General features: G+C 44.1%; 1 protein-coding gene across 1 annotated transcript in view; it reads left to right on the top strand.

Moving 5' to 3' along the window:
- SSC4D (scavenger receptor cysteine rich family member with 4 domains) overlaps positions 1–19,353 on the top strand; it is a 307,544-nt gene that overhangs the window by 118,834 nt on the left and 169,357 nt on the right. The window lies entirely within an intron of this gene.

Genomic DNA, 19,353 nt, shown 5'->3' with positions numbered 1-19,353 from the left:
TCGTTATGTCATGAAAGAAGCCGGGGTGGATATCACCATTTTTGGTGCTCATTCAGTTAGAGGAGCCATGGCGTCTAAGTCATTTATGTTAGGTTCTAGCATACAAGATATCATGCGTAGTGCAGATTGGTCGTCAGAATCGACCTTCAAAACGTACTATTATAAGCCGGTGGGGGATATTACCTCTGTTGTTTTTAATAAGCGTTAAACAAGCATAATCTGAAGCCTCCGGTCCTGCAATAGAATCACAAATTTGCTAGCATTCGCGACAAGAATTTGCAATTCTATTAAGGACACGGAGGCGAGGATTATGCTTCTCTATCTTTTAATGAAGCTCACAGCAGCCAATGGCCGGTTTTGGGACCTTTTGGGGCCGATTTTGTTACAGGGCCGATTTTGCAGCTATGCTGCAAAAACGGCTCTGTAACAAAAACGGCCCCCAGGGCCCAAAACCGGCCCCCACCCTTGCGGCCGACCGGGGGATTGCCCGGTGCCCGCAACGGCCAGTCCGGGCCTGCGTGACACACATGAATTGTATAATCGGATCAACCAATGGTCCCACCTGCCAGCCACTGGAAAAGAAACAGGGGATAGGTGAATAAATAAAAGCTGAAAGGTCCTACATTGTTAACTGTTTCAGCAGTTTCCAAATAACCGTGTTCACCTAACAGCCCCGCCTGCGCCCATTGCTAACTTTGGCGCGCGGACTGGGAAGAAATTGCACTTTTATTTGCCACGTATAGCATTCCTTTGAGACAGAAGGCGGCCTGTGGGCATTAAAGCATTATTAATCCTATCGTCGTGCCTCCAGAACAGCTCCGGCAGGCAGATGATAAACATGTTTATTCTTGCCTTCGAGTGTCGGTCATTTATTGGAGTACTATACCTCTACTTCTACTTTGTACGCTTTTGTAACCTGCACACATGTCACTTTTTCCTCCTGTAATGCACCGTTTGCTACCTCTTGTTTGCTCACGATTGTCACTTTTGCCTTATGTAACTTAACGTTTGCTTTTGTAATGTGTTCACTTGTAATTTTCTCCTCATATGTCAGTACTGTTCCTATTGTACCCTTAGGGTAAAGTCCGTGCTATATAAAAACGCATAAAATAAATAAATAAATAAAAATGATACTGCCTGCAGTGAGGAGTTTCGTGAGCGTGGATTTGGCGCCATCCCTGCACATGTCACGGTGTATGCGGCGGCTACTGCCATAGCACAGGGATGCAGGGCTGCTTAAAAAAAATCAAAGTGCGCACTGAAAATAAAACAAGCATTGGCGACGTTGGAAAACTAGGAAGTGTTGCTGACGGCCTGTCGTCCTCTCTGCCGGCAGCTGGAGTAGCCCAGAGTTGTCAACCAATGACTGAAGGAGGGCCATGCATGGGAGACCCCTAGCCCCCTCATGTCTGTAGCAGTCTGTGCTTACGAAATAAAGGTACAAGCACGAATGGCGCACTGAAAAAACAAGCGCCCGCGAGTGGCGTGCACCAGAGCTGTCGGCCAGTGATTGAAGGTGGGACCTGCGTGGGAGATCCCTAACTACTGTCCCTGTCTGTAGCAGTCTCAAGACTAAACAAGCATTTGCAATGCAATAGGGCTCGCATTAGTAAAGTTTGAGGGATTATTATTGTAAATGACGAAGTTTTTTTTTTTTAATTTTAACTTGTGGAAAATTTTAACTTTGGCATTTACAATGCTAATAGTGTTAATTAGTGGAAATGTGACACCTTCTGTTTGGACTTGAGCACACATTGCTTCTTATTAAAGATGGCAGTAAATGCACTGTTTTTTATTTAGCTATCTTTGAACAGTACACCGAAGGCTGCAAAAACTTGCACTTATGGTTGAGCGCTACGTTCGCGCGTTTCCTGCCTTTTCATATTTTTGAAGTGGTTTCTGTTCACTGAAACCATATCCTGTTTGCGAGTATACAGGGCAGCTTCCTTTCCCTAGTTTTTCGAATACCTTAATTTATGTTGAAGTACATTACTTGAACGTATTGTGATATTGTTTTGTACTTTTTATCTTTAGGCTGACCACTGTGCATGTCGTTAATCTTTGATAGATAACAGGTCATTGTAATACAGCATGTACATTGTATGACTTTGATGTACACTTGTGTGCATTGTCGTCCGGTGGTGTGTATGCCTGGTGAAAGTGTGCACTGATGGCTGTTGATGTGTGTGTGTGTGCCTGTTGAAAGCATGCAGTGATGGCTGGTGGTGTGTGTGTGCCTGGCCGGCTGGTGGTGTGTGTGTCCGGTGGAAGTGTGCAGTGATGTCTGGTAGTGTGTGTGTCTGGTGAAACTGTGAAAAAAAGTAAACAACAAAGAAGGTCAAGGGGAAATATTTTATGACCATCCACTGATATTATCCCCTAGAACAATGAAAGAACAAAAAATATCAGGAGGTCAATCAATACAAAGTGCATAAACTGTCCAAAATACAAAGTGTTACATTGGGGAGCAATCACAAAGTCCAAATGGAAATGATACAACGTGACCATCAATTGATTCCCATCAGATACCCATCCTGTGCCGCCCTACATCATTTGGGATCCTTCAACCAAGGTTTGTGAGATGTAACCACAAACGAACTGAGTGATGTGCCACCCAATTGAACAAACAGGATCTACAAGTAGGGAATTATTGTGAATGCATCAGGAGGGTAAATGACTAGCAGTGCAACAAAAAATAATAAGCAAAATAGTAGTGCTTGAAAACGTGAGTGATATAAAATGGGTTATGAAAGTGGAAAAATATGATTTAATGGTATCCTATCCATACCCAATGTTAAAAAACAGTGCAAGGTAGTTTTATACAAATAGCTACCCAGATGGAAAAGAGGTCAACATGTTTCTGCGGTAACGTGGAGTCTCGAGATCTCCGCCTGCTTCATCAGGACCTATATTTAATGCTACTGCTTGAGTGTTTGAAATTAAAGAATATAAGAAAAAGGTGTCACCTGAAGTTTGCCAGTTCACAAGATCCAGATCATCACAGTGGCAAAACAGGGCAAAAAATAAGATACAATGAAACACATTAACATTTGCGACAGTTTGCAACCCACATTGTTTATGTGTAAAATTATGAATAGCCAATAATTTTATTAGTCACTAGGTCTCAAATTAGTAGACCTTTCAGATTGAGTGCCATTTTTATAGCAAAAAGATTTTATAGAGATTGTATTTTGAAAAACAAAATAGCTTCACTCACCCAAATTATGGGGAATGCATACCCCACCTCACCTGGCTACAGCGCAGGTATAGACGGAGCACCGCTCTGGGGAGAGGGAGGGAGAGAGGAAACAAATCGAGGAAAGATATAAAACTGTTAACAATGCATCAATTTCATTTAAAGAAAGCTGATCGTACATTCAGGGATAGTGTGTTTAGTCTCATTATCCATTAGCTACAACAGTAGCCTAATCATCACTCCTGAAACGTCGTCATTAATCTTATTATCCATTACTAAAACACATTGACTGGACATCGCAAAATGGGCTCTCTAGAATTGACTAGTCAGAGCGTTGGCGTCCCACGTGTACGATTGCCCCGGTGTGATCCGCATTGTATTGTAAACTATACCGATCATGTCGGGCAGACCGCCAGTAGAGTTAGGACACATCGTAGTCATGCAAGGTCTAAAGCGGAATGAAAACCGGAACGCATTTAACGCGTTCTGAGTTTAGCAACAATTAGTTAAGACCCCCACCGTCCTGCTTACCTGTCCGTCGGTACTCCGGACATCCGTCTAGGCTGTCGTGGAGGGAGGTAGCTTGACGGACAGGAAGCAGGCTATTGAGGTCGAGCAAAGAAATGCGTGATGACGTATCCCTGCGTAAAGCATATCGAGCCAGCAGGGAATTGTAGTTTTTATTCCCCGTAACGAGCAGGAAGCAGGCTGTTTGTTTATCTTTCAGCGTGGCATGCTGAATTCGCACATAAAGTGCGTCATGACGATAAACTACATGGCGCTTAGGGGCCAGTAGGGAAATGTAGTAAATTACAAAAGTCGGGCACCAATGACTCACTGAGGTTGCAGATCACTGTATGATTCTTGATCTCATAGGTATCATGTCATGTCTATGAATTAGATGCCTGAGTGCCGGAAATCGAATAATGGTGATTGGAAAACGATGCTGGTCTATGTTAAATTGCAAATGTTTAAGAAAAAAGGCAACCAAGAAACTAGACCATTCTCATAATTCATTTTCACTGTGAATCCACGATGCTTAACATGAGTACAAAGTTCTTAATGGAAACCCATAATATTGGGTTTCTTTTTTGTAGGGAGGAATAATGGCACTATTCCCTGGAGAACACATGGTAGTGTCTGAAAACTTACTCTTATCCCTGTGTTTTACTGCAGGATATATCAGAATTTACCTATTTTGTCAGTAATACTCCTAAAAGTGCAGTCTGGTGGATAGCATTTAGCACATTAGAGATTGGTAAATATCTACAATGACATCCATGGAATGTCATCATTCAATCCTGACTTGTGGGTTTGCAATTTATACACCCATCTTTGTTCTCGTTTGAATAGGAAAATGCTAGTGTCAACAATATGCACTGGAATTGTTGGTTGTTCTAGGACTGTCCACCTTAAATCTGTTGGAAGATGTTGCGCCAGTAAGAAATGACTCGTAAGTCTAGTGGCCAGTTTATTACACCTTATAGAACTTTTGTGTTCAGATATTCGCAGCTTAACTTTGCGAGTTGTCATTCCGACATACATCTTATGGCAAGGACACTTAATCAAGTAAATTAGATTAGCACTATTACAATTGGTGAACTTGCGTTGTTCCCAAGCTCGTTCTAATCCAATGTCAATTGTTGTTGTTTTTGATGTCTGGGGACAGGCCGCACATTGTCCACAGGGATGATGTCCTGTGACCGCAGGCATGTCCCACAGAGTGCCCACTACTCTCGGTATCTCACTTTTTGGTCTGGTATGGACAAGTCTATCCTTCAGATTTTGTGCTCTCTTATATGCGAAAAGCGGAAGGGGTAACGTATCTTGTCCAGTATTGAGAATACCCCAGTGTCTTTTCACAATCTTGGTAATTTGGTTTGAAAAAGTACCAAATGTGCTCACGCATGTCATGCGTTCAGTCTTGGGTTTTGGAGGTAGGATTTCGAGCAAACCGGCACGATTATTGTTTGCAGCTCTTTTTTGTGACTGCTTGATAAGATTTTTTGGATATTCTTTAAGTGCCAGATCTCTCGATAGACATTGAGCATGTGATTGAAAAGATACGCGGTCAGAGCAGTTCCTCTGTATGCGCAAAAATTGCCCATAGGGTAGATCTCGGTCATAGCTATCGTGGCTAGGGTCATGATCACACTGACAGGTGTTATGGAGTTAAGGTCTCTGGCTGATAACAATGTCTCTATGACCTCTAAGGTCTCAGTTTGAGGGATGGACGTGTACAAACTTTCAACGTCAAATGACACCAACAGATCAGTTTGTATATTGAAATCAATAGTAGGTAGTAACCTCAGCACATCCTTCGTATCCTTAAGAAAGGTAGGCATTTCTCGTACCATGGGTTGGAGGAACACATCGACGAAAGTCGAGAGGGGTTCCAAAAGTGAACCTATCCCCGATATTATCGGACGCCCAGGTGGAGGGCGTGGGATCTTATGAATTTTGGGTAACTGATAGAAATAAGGTACAATTGGATTGAGTGTACAGAGAAATTGTCCCTCCTTTGGTGTAATCCACCCCTCACTCAAAGCTTCTTCGACAACATGGCCAATTACCTTAGTTAATCTCTCAGTCGGATCTACAGAGAGTTTACGGTATGACCTTGTGTCGTTGAGTTGTCGTAGGCACTCATCGCGGTATGTTTCAGTGTCTAGGATAACAATCGCGCCCCCCTTGTCGGCGGGTTTAATAACAATCAGGGGATTGTCAGCCAAAGACGTAACCGCATCTTGTTCCTGCCGTGATAGGTTGAAGAAGACTCTCGGTCTGTTTTTGAACAGTTCTTGCAAGTCATGGTCCACTGCCTCCTCGAAGGTCAGAACTTTCGGTGGTAGGCCTATTGTGGTGGGATTGAAGGTGGATGGTTTCTTAAGACCTGTATTCTCATATTTGTTCTGATCAGCTCCTTTTGGCTTGTTTAAAAACATATAATGGAGTCTGATTTTCCTGTAAAATTTCCCCATTTCGATCTGTGCTTGAAACGGGTCATTCACACTGGTAGAAACAAAGCCCAAACCTTTGTTCAATGTCAGTTCCTGTATCTCAGTGATAGGTTGAGTACTCAGATTGATCACTAGACTGGGGCTGAGGTCCCTGCTTGTTCCTGCGGGATCTTTTTCCCGCTCCTCAGGTCCATGGTCTGGGGTTGTAGATTCCACCGGACTTGTCCCTGACGAGATGTTCTTTGTCGGCCTCTGCCTCTTCTGCCTGATCCTAAAAAAGGCTGCTGGTTGTAATTTCCCAAAAATTGTGGTGGAGGGCCATACGGGTTGGGTATTTGAGCAAATGGAGGTTGCCCCCAAGGCATGGGTTGCCACCACGGAGGATATTGAGGCTGAGAGGCAAAACCTCTCCAACCTTTCCTGTTGCCTCCCCTCCCTCTTTGCTGGAAAGTTGTACCACCAGAGATGGACCCATCAGAATCGCTTGCTGACCCGTCTGAACTGGAGCTACCATAGTTTGATGCTCCCTTTTGTCCAGTTCTAATGTTGGTTGGGGGTACGTAGTCCTCACTGGTATAGGGATACACTTTGTCCATGGCGAATTTCGCTAGGTCTTTCTTAAACTTTTCAAGTTTTGTGAACAAAATGGAGTCTTTAAACTCTTTCGCTGTTTTGTTACCGTCTTCTTGTTGTTTAGAAAACACTTTGGTTGAGGACACTGTGGCTTTAATCTGGCCCTCTAAGATCTGGATTTCCACCATAATTTTGTCTGCGTTTTTTTTAGCAGTTTTAATAATAAGCACCAACCAGTCGCGGGTACATTTCCACGCTATAAGTGACCAGTCTCTTAGGAAATCTTTGTCATCTAAGAAGAGACGAGGGACATTACCAACGATAAGTCCACTCGGCGCACTATTACTTCTTAGATAGTCGACCAGAACTATGCCGTGAACACAAACCCTGGCTTGGTTCTTTTTGAGTGTCAGTACTTTTGCCCAGCCGTCTTCAGTGTTAGTGGGAATCGCGGATATCATGTCTATCATGCTCGGGTTTTCTGAGAGAATACTTTGAATTTCATCCTCATCGAATGCAAGACCTAAATTAGTGGCCATGTCTAAGTGGATATAAATCTGATGCTAACAGTAAATCCCTCAACTCAATTATAACCGCTAACCTTCCTTACTCTAAGAAGTCGGAAATTATAATCAGACCTGCAGTTATACAACTGCTCTAGAACAAGTAAACAACAAAGAAGGTCAAGGGGAAATATTTTATGACCATCCACTGATATTATCCCCTAGAACAATGAAAGAACAAAAAATATCAGGAGGTCAATCAATACAAAGTGCATAAACTGTCCAAAATACAAAGTGTTACATTGGGGAGCAATCACAAAGTCCATATGGAAATGATACAACGTGACCATCAATTGATTCCCATCAGATACCCATCCTGTGCCGCCCTACATCATTTGGGATCCTTCAACCAAGGTTTGTGAGATGTAACCACAAACGAACTGAGTGATGTGCCACCCAATTGAACAAACAGGATCTACAAGTAGGGAATTATTGTGAATGCATCAGGAGGGTAAATGACTAGCAGTGCAACAAAAAATAATAAGCAAAATAGTAGTGCTTGAAAACGTGAGTGATATAAAATGGGTTATGAAAGTGGAAAAATATGATTTAATGGTATCCTATCCATACCCAATGTTAAAAAACAGTGCAAGGTAGTTTTATACAAATAGCTACCCAGATGGAAAAGAGGTCAACATGTTTCTGCGGTAACGTGGAGTCTCGAGATCTCCGCCTGCTTCATCAGGACCTATATTTAATGCTACTGCTTGAGTGTTTGAAATTTAAGAATATAAGAAAAAGGTGTCACCTGAAGTTCGCCAGTTCACAAGATCCAGATCATCACAGTGGCAAAACAGGGCAAAAAATAAGATACAATGAAACACATTAACATTTGCGACAGTTTGCAACCCACATTGTTTATGTGTAAAATTATGAATAGCCAATAATTTTATTAGTCACTAGGTCTCAAATTAGTAGACCTTTCAGATTGAGTGCCATTTTTATAGCAAAAAGATTTTATAGAGATTGTATTTTGAAAAACAAAATAGCTTCACTCACCCAAATTATGGGGAATGCATACCCCACCTCACCTGGCTACAGCGCAGGTATAGACGGAGCACCGCTCTGGGGAGAGGGAGGGAGAGAGGAAACAAATCGAGGAAAGATATAAAACTGTTAACAATGCATCAATTTCATTTAAAGAAAGCTGATCGTACATTCAGGGATAGTGTGTTTAGTCTCATTATCCATTAGCTACAACAGTAGCCTAATCATCACTCCTGAAACGTCGTCATTAATCTTATTATCCATTACTAAAACACATTGACTGGACATCGCAAAATGGGCTCTCTAGAATTGACTAGTCAGAGCGTTGGCGTCCCACGTGTACGATTGCCCCGGTGTGATCCGCATTGTATTGTAAACTATACCGATCATGTCGGGCAGACCGCCAGTAGAGTTAGGACACATCGTAGTCATGCAAGGTCTAAAGCGGAATGAAAACCGGAACGCATTTAACGCGTTCTGAGTTTAGCAACAATTAGTTAAGACCCCCACCGTCCTGCTTACCTGTCCGTCGGTACTCCGGACATCCGTCTAGGCTGTCGTGGAGGGAGGTAGCTTGACGGACAGGAAGCAGGCTATTGAGGTCGAGCAAAGAAATGCGTGATGACGTATCCCTGCGTAAAGCATATCGAGCCAGCAGGGAATTGTAGTTTTTATTCCCCAGCAAACAGCCTGCTTCCTGCTCGTTACGGGGAATAAAAACTACAATTCCCTGCTGGCTCGATATGCTTTACGCAGGGATACGTCATCACGCATTTCTTTGCTCGACCTCAATAGCCTGCTTCCTGTCCGTCAAGCTACCTCCCTCCACGACAGCCTAGACGGATGTCCGGAGTACCGACGGACAGGTAAGCAGGACGGTGGGGGTCTTAACTAATTGTTGCTAAACTCAGAACGCGTTAAATGCGTTCCGGTTTTCATTCCGCTTTAGACCTTGCATGACTACGATGTGTCCTAACTCTACTGGCGGTCTGCCCAACATGATCGGTATAGTTTACAATACAATGCGGATCACACCGGGGCAATCGTACACGTGGGACGCCAACGCTCTGACTAGTCAGTTCTAGAGAGCCCATTTTGCGATGTCCAGTCAATGTGTTTTAGTAATGGATAATAAGATTAATGACGACGTTTCAGGAGTGATGATTAGGCTACTGTTGTAGCTAATGGATAATGAGACTAAACACACTATCCCTGAATGTACGATCAGCTTTCTTTAAATGAAATTGATGCATTGTTAACAGTTTTATATCTTTCCTCGATTTGTTTCCTCTCTCCCTCCCTCTCCCCAGAGCGGTGCTCCGTCTATACCTGCGCTGTAGCCAGGTGAGGTGGGGTATGCATTCCCCATAATTTGGGTGAGTGAAGCTATTTTGTTTTTCAAAATACAATCTCTATAAAATCTTTTTGCTATAAAAATGGCACTCAATCTGAAAGGTCTACTAATTTGAGACCTAGTGACTAATAAAATTATTGGCTATTCATAATTTTACACATAAACAATGTGGGTTGCAAACTGTCGCAAATGTTAATGTGTTTCATTGTATCTTATTTTTTGCCATGTTTTGCCACTGTGATGATCTGGATCTTGTGAACTGGCGAACTTCAGGTGACACCTTTTTCTTATATTCTTAAATTTCAAACACTCAAGCAGTAGCATTAAATATAGGTCCTGATGAAGCAGGCGGAGATCTCGAGACTCCACGTTACCGCAGAAACATGTTGACCTCTTTTCCATCTGGGTAGCTATTTGTATAAAACTACCTTGCACTGTTTTTTAACATTGGGTATGGATAGGATACCATTAAATCATATTTTTCCACTTTCATAACCCATTTTATATCACTCACGTTTTCAAGCACTACTATTTTGCTTATTATTTTTTGTTGCACTGCTAGTCATTTACCCTCCTGATGCATTCACAATAATTCCCTACTTGTAGATCCTGTTTGTTCAATTGGGTGGCACATCACTCAGTTCGTTTGTGGTTACATCTCACAAACCTTGGTTGAAGGATCCCAAATGATGTAGGGCGGCACAGGATGGGTATCTGATGGGAATCAATTGATGGTCACGTTGTATCATTTCCATATGGACTTTGTGATTGCTCCCCAATGTAACACTTTGTATTTTGGACAGTTTATGCACTTTGTATTGATTGACCTCCTGATATTTTTTGTTCTTTCATTCTGGTGAAACTGTGCCTTGACAGCTGGAGTTGTGTGCCTGTTGAAAGTGTGATTTGATGGCTGTTGGTATGTGTGATATTTGAAATTGTGCACTGTCCTTTTTGTGTTGTATGTCTGGTGGCAGCGTGCTTTGACGGCTGGTAGTGTTTGTGGGTGTTAAAAGTGTTCACTGATGGTGTCTGTGGCTGGTGAGAGTGTGCACTGATGTCCTGTGGTGTGTCTGCGTGGTGAAAGCGTTCACTGTTGGCTGGTGGTGTGTGTGTGTCTGTTGAAACTGTGCATGTGTGTGTGATTGTTAAAGAGTACACGGATATGCTGGGGTCCAGCTGGAGGGAGTACACAGACATGCTTGTGGTTAAGAGTGGCACTGTGTGGCTGAGTGGCGCTGCGTGGGTGAGATAGGCATTGCGTGGGTGAGATTGGCGTGGCGTGGCTGAGTGGCATTGCGTGGCTGAGTGGCGTTGCGTGGGTGAGTGGATTTGCATGGGTGTGATTTGCGCTGCGTAGGTGAGAATTGTGCTGCGTGGGTGAGAGTTGCGCTGTATGAGTTGGGTTGTGTGAGTGAGTGGCGTTTTGTGAATGAGTGGCGTTTTGTGAATGAGTGGCGTTGCGTGGCTGAGTGGGGTTGCGTGGGTGAGAGTGAAGCTGCATGGGTGAGTAGCGCTTCATGGGTGAGTGTGGCGCTGCGTGGGTGAGTAGAGCTGCGTGGGTGAGATTGGCGTTGCATGGCTGAGTGGCGTTTGTTCATATTAGCCGTTTTTGAACAAGAAACACTTTATTTAGGTGCTTGAAGCAAATGGAGGACAAAGAACTAACTGTGACTCTCGAGGTGCATTTCATTAGTGCGCACTGTGGTTACAGCAGAGCCGGGAAGCGAGGCAGGACCTGCGGCCCTGAATAAGTGACGGGAGTCCAGTAGCATGTGGTTACAGCAGAGCCGGGCAGCGAGGCAATAAAAGGGTGCACGGATTAAGCGAGGCAGGGCCTGCGGCCCTGAATAAGTGACGGGCGTCCAGTAGCATGTGGTTACAGCAGAGCCGGGAAGCGAGGCAGGGCCTGCGGCCCTGAATAAGTGACGGCGGGGGGCGGGGCAGCGGAAGCCTTTGATCGTAGCTTCAATTGTGGATGTGGCAGCAAAGCCTTTGATGTGCCAAATGCTGCTGGCAGGAGGAAGGATCGTGCAAGCTCGTCCACGAGGAGCTTTCACGTGATTCTATTTCTCGTGAACTGTTGGGAATCCGGCTTGAAGAGAGCCAATCAGCTGCCTGAATAGAGCCTTTGGGGAAAGAAGCAAATCAGCGACATAAGGGCTCACCCCTGTTTTCTATTTCTGCGAAATAGAAAAGGGGCGAGCCCTAAAAAACAAGTTGCCATGTGGGAGGACTTGATAAATAGCTGCACTGCCAGCCTGACAGCGATGTTGAGCTCGGTAGTGAAAAATGATTCCCACAGCAGGGGTTTGCTTGAAGTGAGCAAGAACGGAGGGGGCGGGAACAAAAGGAACGGAGACACAGACAGCGGGAGGGGGCGGGAACAAAGTGATCAGAGACACGGACAGCGGGAGGGGGCGGGAACAAAGTGAACGGAGACACTGACAATGGGAAAGGGGGCAGGAGGATGGAGTACATGGCCAACGGGAGGGGGGCGGAACAGGAGGTTGTCTGTTCCAAAATCGGCAGCTAGTGGTGAACTGCGGTGGAAAATAAACAAGGAAGTAGTCCCTAAATGAGTAGATAACGTGGAGCAGCGGAACTAAACTGTAGTTGGTCAGTGCTGCTTCCTGCAAAACGACAGCAAAAGGGAAGTGACGTTTCGGACCACCAGCCAATGAATGAGCTACATAAAAAGACCAATGCCAGATTTAACCAATGGCAAGCTAAAACACAAATATAACTCAATGGGTGGAGTTTCACCACTTATACTGACTACTTGATGCCTCGTAGAGGTAGCGCATGCGCTGACCTTTACGAGACCTAAAAACTGTTGCCGTTCTGGGGACCAAAGCCTGGAATGCACTACCAGTCAATCTAAGATTACAGAAAAAAGAAATTCAATTCAGGAAGGCTCTGAAGACATGGATATATAACATCCCTGTTGCTTGCTTTCTCACGATGATTTAACATGTCCACGAGCTAGCACGTCTAGGACCTCCTCTTACCTCCAATCCCGTAGGATTGCAGCCAGGATACTCTTCGCAAAGTGACAGTTAGCGCTTTATAAATGCCAATTTATATTTACATTACATTCATCTGAGTTGAAATCTTGTTTCAGAGGATTGCTACATTGGTCCAAGAATGCAGTGAGTTATTTGTAAAATCTCGTATATTCCTTTCTCGAGGCACTTCTGCTTTCCCATTACATAGAGAGCTATGTATCTTGGGTGTCTCTCACTGAGTGCATTGAAGACCTCTGGTGTACATAGAGCGCTATGTATCTTAGGTGTCTCTCACCGAGTGCATTGAAGACCTCTGGTGTACATAGAGCTTTATGTATCTTAGGTGTCTCTCACTGAGTGCTTTGAAGACCTCTGGTGTACATAGAGCGCTATGTATCTTAGGTGTCTCTCACCGAGTGCTTTGAAGACCTCTGGTGTACATAGAGCGCTATGTATCTTAGGTGTCTCTCACCGAGTGCTTTGAAGACCTCTGGTGTACATAGAGCGCTATGTATCTTAGGTGTCTCTCACTGAGTCCAAGGCCTCTGGTGTTCTGGACTAATCCTGACGGGGCAGTTTTCAGAGATGCTGTCAGAGACCTCTTCTCTAGGGAGGGCATTGCTTCACTCTGATGGTTCAGACATACACAGTGCCTGTGTTATCATCTGTATCTCCATGGGATGTGGCTCTCACAGGACACATAAATGCCAGTCACTTACAATCCGTTCAGTTACGGTTCTGTGAATGGATTCATTTCAGAAGCTGGAGTTTCTTTTATCAAAGCTTAAAGGGATTACTGCTCTCTCAGCCCTATCCAGCCGCTGCATATCCCCTTCACACTCAAACACTTTATCTTAGATTTAGACCGGAAGTTTTCCCAATAGATGATGTGCCAGAAGTTGGAGCACTGCCTTGTGTCCATCTGGAACTTGCCTATGCCAAGATGATGGGGCTGAAATCAGACAGTGTCTCCCAATAATGGCGTTTTCCAATGTTTAGGGCTTTTATTGTGAGAGCTGGAAGAGAGGCTCTCGCACTCTGTTATTCTTTTGATTTTTTCTTTTATTGTTTTGCAATTTCTAAGGGTTTAACTTCTACCTTTCAGATTCAGTTGCAGGAGATGTTTGATTAACAACTCTCTTAGTCTTAGATATTGTGACATTGTCGTTACTGATTAAACCTAATTGAATATAAAGTTTATAGCCATTCCGTTTTTCTTATTATTTTACTCATGAACTGGGGTTGTATCTGAATAAACCACTAAATAAAGAAAGGTTTACTGTAGGGGTGTAGCTGGTTCAGGAATGCAGGGAAGGAATCCTCAGAATGTTTCCTTATGGACACAGGGATGCTATTTGATAGGTCCAGAACAGGATGGATGAATCTTGATCACTTTGTATGATTGCATTTGCATTGTCCAAGGGAGATCACAATTGTTGTGTGAGTGTAGAGTGTATGTTTGCTGAGCAAAGAGTAATTATAGAAGAGTGTCGAGAATATTGTGTTGGTAAGCTTCAACTTAGAAAGCTTACCACCGCCACACCCACCCCCCATTTCCCAATTCGGGAATTCATCTTGTACCACAGAGGTAGCATGATGTCTCCACAAAGCTTACCCAACTGTATGTTACAATAAGTTTACAAAACAGTGATGGATGGTATGCTTGAATAAATCTCAGCCACTGGTAATCACTCAGGATCGCATCCCAGTTCATTGTTATTTTGCACACCATGTCACCTCAGCTTGGACCCAGCTATATGTAAATCAGTCTTGACCCTACCCCAATAGGAATGGCCCAGCCTGAACTACCAGGCCACATCCTCCCTCAACCGGAACTGGAATACCAGCAACCTAGGACTGCTTTCCCCCTAGTTATGGGCTTATCAGCTGGGTACAGCTTGGTTCCAGTGGCACAGTGTGCACAAGATCCACGTTTGGGCATACTCATCCCACTTACGGCGACACAATAAGTAAATAAAACAGTGATGGATAGATTGCTTGAATTAAACTCAGCAAAACTAAGGTGGCATGGTGTGCAACATAGCATTGGATTGGGATGCGGACAAACATACCACCCATCACTTTTTATATGCTAATTGTGTCACCCTAAGTAGTATTGGTATGCCCAGGCGTGGGTCCCGGGCATACTGCGTCACTTGAACCAAGCTATACCCTGCTGCTGAGCCCATAACTAGGGCGAGAATTGGTTCTGGGTTGCTTGTGTTCCAGCTCCTGGAGGCCCTGGTTCGGCAGTTCGAGTTAAACCATGAATGGGATGGACAATCTTTTCATTTTTTTGTTTCTGTTTAACATTTGCGAAATCGTTCCACAGATTGCTATAATGCTGTCTCAAATTTGAATGGTATCAGCGTTAGGAGAGAGGCAACAAATGATGTCCTCATACGTCTTTGAAAAAGGTATTAGGGGTGATGTGATCCCATTTCATATGGACACCTTTGTTAACAGAGTAATGTAAAGGCGGCCTGATCTCACTCTTAGGTCTAGATTGTAAAGAGATGGAAAAACTTATAATGATCGCATTATGATCACTGAAAGGTAGAGGATGCACTTCATAACTCACCAATTTATTAGCCAGGTCTCCCGACAGTAAGATAGAATCTATAACACTACCTTTACCTATTCCAACGAATGTAGGGAGGTTAGTAGGGCCTAAACTTTATGTATCAGATGCAAAATACAAGTTCTGAGTAAGTACTATCTGGTTCGGAGCTTCCCTATATGCTGACTGTATAAAGTGCAGTAAGCGGCTGCTACGGGCCAGTAGTGGTGAGGTGGGGTGGGGATGGGTTAAATAAAAAAGAATTAAAAAAAGAAAGATCCACTTACCTGCCGGCTGCCTCTTCTCCGTCTGACGCAGAAACTTGAAGCACATAGGCTCCCAGATTCCCCTAGCCAATCTCAAAACTGCTGTCACAAGCATGACAGCAGCATCGTGATTGCTCTGAGTGCCGTGGTTCGGCGCTTAGACAGGGACTGGGAGCCTGTGCATGTTCTCCACCCACGCTGCAGCCAGATGGAGAACATGCTAAGTATGCTTGACTGTTTGGCCGGCCAAAGACGGGCTGCCAAATCATCATGCGCACTGAGAAAGTGCCTACCAATCTTCCCCCTGCTTTGTGTGCAGCCCAGCCCAGCCCGCTCCGCACCCACAGAGCCAGTATGGAAAAATAAAATTATAATAGCATGGTGTTATTCTCATTTTTTTTGAGCGACACTCCTCCGCCTTTTGCGGAGGAGCCGCCGCTGATAATGTGGCTGCCCTTTTCAAGTTGTCCATCCGTAAAACCACAGATATGGTTACCACAATGGATGTATTTAACACATTGAAAGCACCATCCCACATAAGTGATACATGGTTCCTTTCGCTATACATTAATTCGCTACAATTATATCCAACTCTTCTATAATAAGTACTGGTTGCACCTTAAAAGATATAAACATGTATTAATATTAGCTAGAGCAAGGCAGACGGTGGAACCTTCTTTACAAAAGCACCTAACCAAAATAACCCCAAAAGTAATTTCCCCTTATGTTCTAGGCTGGGGCTTGTGTGCACACCGAAACACACCCACCATCACAGTGATAGTTCTAACTAGAACTTGACGTAATTTAATTCATAAGCACAGGTGCACCACATGTAAGAATTGTGAAATCTAAGACACAAGCTTATTACAAAGACACTGGGAGTAATTTCCAATTGTTTAGAAAAATCCACTTTATTGTTCCATTTGTAAGTAAGAACAGCCGACGCGTTTCGTCCCAAATGGGACTTCTTCAGGGCGTGATTAGTAATGTCCTAGTGGATAGTTCGGCCGTTAATCTCGTGACGGGTAAATGTTGAGGTAGCTGCTGCTTGTTGCACTGTACGTGTAAATATTCCAATATGTGTAGTGAGATATCTCTCTTCACTTCTTCTTCAAAGGAGAAAAGATCCCTGGTCAGGGTGGATGGAGAGAAGGCTGTGATATATACCTTATAAGTCCCAACAATCGAGACGCTTATGTCACACAGAAAGTGCACCTTCAGTTTGAAGTGCCACTTAAAACCTGTTCTCCAAATTTCTATATCTGATCGACATTTTGAGATGTAAATGAAACCCTTCCTCTTCCTCTGTCACCACCAGATGCTATACGGACTGGAGGAATGCTACCAGGCATCAAAGGAGACTGACTGAGCAGCATTTTTTCATCGTGCTCCCGCGAGTCGGCCGCGGACAGAGGAAGGGTTTCATTTACATCTCAAAACGTCGATCAGATATAGAATTTTGGAGAACAGGTTTTAAGTGGCACTTCAAACTGAAGGTGCACTTTCTGTGTGACATAAGCGTCTCGATTGTTGGGACTTATAAGGTATATATCACAGCCTTCTCTCCATCCACCCTGACCAGGGATCTTTTCTCCTTTGAAGAAGAAGTGAAGAGAGATATCTCACTACACATATTGGAATATTTACACGTACAGTGCAACAATCAGCAGCTACCTCAACATTTACCCGTCACGAGATTACCGGCCGAACTATTCACTAGGACATTACTAATCCCGCCCTGAAGAAGTCCCATTTGGGACGAAACGCGTCGGCTGTTCTTACTTACAAATGGAACAATAAAGTGGATTTTTATAAACAATTGGACATTACTCCCAGTGTCTTTGTAATAAGCTTGTGACTTAGATTTCACAATTCTTACATGTGGTGCACCTGTGCTTATGAATTAAAAAATGTATTAATATTACATTGACTGAGTTTGACAACTGCAAAATCTGATAACAAGGTCGGGAAACCAAAACCTTGACTCTCAGATTACTGATGAGAATAGAAACAAGAACAACCAAGCCCTCTTTCCCCCTTCCAGCTGCTGATGGGGTAGCAGGGGAACAATAGGATTTAAAACCCTCAACACGGATAGAATCAGTAACCCAAGTCACTTGACAGCATATTATATCAGAATCTTGAATAAAAGATAACCAGTCCTCGTTTCTCAATTTCTGACGTGACTCTATTACCTTATCAGCCTGTACCGTCAGTCAATTTCTAAATGGCTTGATAATGATTAGAAATGATTAGTGGTAATAACTGGGGCCAATGACGCTGATTCTGACCACGCAGTCCCCCTTCGTAGTTTTGGGTGAAGGGCCCACCCATCTCACCCTGCGGGCTGTAAGGATCTTGTTGTCTACAAAGTCAACTAAGTCAACAAGGCATTCCGCTTTTTTCTTGCACCAGTACGTAGCTTTATTTATAAGGTTTCGTCTTTTCTTTTGAATGTCTTCGTCTTAAGGCGAAATCACCTCCAACCACATGGGGGTGCTTTCAGGTGGCAAATGTAGATGGGCAGATTGGCTCCTTGAAGCTGAGTAAAAGGCTTGCTGAGAATTAGTATGGGTATGAATATGAGGGTTTCTGGAAGGGGGGACAACTAGGCTCCTACACATGTGCTAGTAGAGCATTAGACCGCTCAACGGAAGAAATTGTTTAGCCTGGAGGGGTTTGGGGGGCATTGTTGACCTTACCAAGGGTTTGTAAAATGGCTACGCTATGTCCCCTTTATCACCTGGTAAGAGACTATTGAGTGCCTCGGTCAGAGAGCAAATTTTATGATTTCAACATGTCCTCCACACTTGCAACAAAAGGTTGACAACTTGTTTGAAACGCTGCACAGATATTATCCATAGTGATAAGGGCATTTGCTGCTAGCTGTATAGGGCCAAAATATTCCTGTGTGGGAAAGATCCAGAGATACCCGATCTATCTGAGGGGGCCTAGTTGTATTCCCTTCACCTGACTTCCTTTTAGAGAGTGGTGGTTTATTAAAATTTGATATAGCTGGGCTAGAAGGGCCGGTGGTAATGACACTCATATCATTATGCGCTACACAGGGGGTTTTAGATTTGCCCCAATTCCATCTAAGCACTTTTGGATTAGATAGTAATACATCCTTTTGGGTGATAACGTTGGGATCAAGTCCTGTGACAGACACCCTGGTTGTACCTTGGGCAGTGAAGATGGGTTGGTGATCAACTTCTGCACTGACTTAATGCAATCTTCCACCAGACTCAGTTAAGGAGAAATTAAGATAGGGGAGAATAGAGGGGGTAGAACGTAACCCCTTATCCCCTCTTTGGTTCCCAGCAAGACTCTTCTTCCCCATTGGCCAAGATAGTCAACCGGGTGCAGGCAGATATAACTCATTTTACAATGTCTACTTCCCACAGAGGGGTAAACTGAGTGTAGGAAATTGTAAACACCAACCTTGATGGGTGAAACCGACTATTGACAAGAGTAGAGATAAAAAGTAAAAAGCCCAGAGCCGGGGCCCAACCCAGTCTCATCCGGACCAGGACGGCCCCGCTCGTGGCCTGGTCTTCACCCGGTCATGCACCCAGGCGGATCCTGCATTGCGGGAGGCACCTTCGTGCTTTATGCATGTGATGGCGGGACCAGGAAAAGCAGGTGAATGCCTCTGCTCACCAGGACTGAACAAAACATTTTGGGAATGCGAGTCCCCTCCAAGGTTCATTGCCTGGGTAAACCTGCACTGTGGGAGGCACTAAGTTACTTTATCCACAGGATGGCTGCGCCGGGAAAAGCAAGTTAGAGCCCCTCCTCCGCCTGGGCTGAACAACACCCTTTGGGATAGCGAGTCCCCTCCACAGTTTGTTGCCTGTTGAGGCCATTCAACTCTTATCTTTATTAA

The sequence above is a fragment of the Lissotriton helveticus genome, chromosome 3_1 (genome assembly GCF_964261635.1).
Source record: "Lissotriton helveticus chromosome 3_1, aLisHel1.1, whole genome shotgun sequence".
NCBI classification, from domain to species: Eukaryota; Metazoa; Chordata; class Amphibia; order Caudata; family Salamandridae; genus Lissotriton; species Lissotriton helveticus.
This window is presented reverse-complemented; position numbering and strand designations above follow the sequence as displayed.